Raw genomic sequence first — 2,015 nt, 5'->3', positions numbered from 1 at the left:
AGCAGGACCGCTACCTCCGCCTTTGTGCAAGGAGGAGCACTGCCAGAGCCCTGCAAAATGACCTCCAGCAGGCCACAAATGTGCATGTGTCTGCACAAACGGTTAGAAACCTACTCCATGAGGGTGGTATGAGGACCCGACATCCACAGATGGGGGTTGTGCTCACAGCTCAACACCGTGCAGGACGCTTGGCATTTGCCACAGAACACCAGGATTGGCAAAGTCGCCACTGGCGCCCTGTGCTTTTCACAGATGAAAGCAGGTTCACACTGAGCACATGTGACAGACGAGACAGAGTCTGGAGATGCTGTGGAGAGCGATTTGCCTGCAACATCCTTCAGCATGACCGGCTTGGCAGTGGGTCAGTAATGGTGTGGGGTGGCATTTATTTGGAGGGCCGCACAGCCCTCCATGTGCTCGCCAGAGGTAGCCTGACTGCCATTAGGCACCGAGATGAGATCCTCAGACCCCTTGTGAGACCATATGCTGGTATGGTTCGCCCTGGGTTCTTCCTAATGCAGGACAATGCCAGACCTCATGTGGCTGGAGTGTGTCAGCAGTTCCTGCAAGATGAAGGCATTGAAGCTATGGACTGGCCCGCCCGTTCCCCAGACCTGAATCCGATTGAGCACATCTGGGACATCATGTCTCGCTCCATCCACCAACGTCACGATGCACCACAGACTGTCCAGGAGTTGGCAGATGCTTTAGTCCAGGTTTGGGAGGAGATCCCACAGGAGACCATCCGCAACCTCATCAGGAGCATGCCCAGGCGTTGTAGGAAGGTCATATAGGCACGTGGAGGCCACACACAATATTCAGCCTCATTTTGACTTGTTTAAAGGACATTGCATCAAAGTTGGATCAGCCTGTAGTGTGTTTTTCCACTTTAATTTTGGGGGTGACTCCAAATCCAGGCCTCCATTGGTTAATAAATTTGATTTCCATTGATGATTTTTGTGTGATTTTGTTGTCAGCAAATTTAACTTTGTAAAGAACAAAGTATTCAATGAGAATATTTCATTCATTCAGATCTAGGATGTGTTATTTGAGTCTCCATGATACATGCAAGCAACATCCTCTACATCTACAACTGGTCATACTATGTGTTGCATACATGTAATCTTGTTTGTGTGTGGCCATTGACACTATGGATGTAGTACTGTGTTACACTGTATATTTGCTTTGTTGTGAACTGTGTATATCTTTGTGTCTACGTGTGGGTGGGATTATACAACAGATATCCAATATATAATATTATAATTTTGTACTATATTCTTACCATACTCTTATAACAACAATTTTTAGCTTCTTGTTTGTTGCTCCTACCCCCCACGAGTCACATGATATCACTGTTCCCATTTGTGGATCTACTTGCATAGATTGATGCCCTTATATGCGTTTGTCACTATGAAGATGTTCCTTATTATGTATTACAAAGGCTGAAAGTGCCCCCCGTTTTCCCACCCCAACAATGATGCTTCGCTTACCTGCACGCGCGTGTCCCGTGGTCCCTGTACGCCCTCCAGCTCGCGACATCCCTTGTGATGCCGCTGCTGTTGTGCGTCCTGGTTACCATGGGAACATGTGCGTCATATCCGGTTCGCGCATTGCATCCTTGGGTCCATGGGTGGCATTTCCGCAGTTTACGGCTGTCCCCATGGTGAGGTTTACATAATTTCCGGTCAGCGCTTTGCATCCCTGGGAATTTACAGGTGCCATCGTATATTCCTTGCGCCGTATACATACAAGCGATGGGCGGCGAGGCGTGGCACGTGGTATTCCTCCTATTGGTTGACGCTACCCTTTTATACAGCACTTGTTCACTTTTTCACATACCCCTTGACAAAGGCTGATTGCCGAAATGCGCGTCGGGGCTGGCGCGCACGTGGGCAGTTATTCCAGGTATCTCTGATAGAGAGGCAATAGCTTTCTCTTGTGCTTGATTATGGTTGATTCACATGTCTCATTAAGTCTCCATAAGTAATATATATATATATTAGATATTTGTCACA

Source organism: Phyllobates terribilis, unplaced genomic scaffold, assembly GCF_046119375.1.
Source record: "Phyllobates terribilis strain yellow unplaced genomic scaffold, ASM4611937v1 Scaffold_4__5_contigs__length_816908805, whole genome shotgun sequence".
NCBI classification, from domain to species: Eukaryota; Metazoa; Chordata; class Amphibia; order Anura; family Dendrobatidae; genus Phyllobates; species Phyllobates terribilis.
This window is presented reverse-complemented; position numbering follows the sequence as displayed.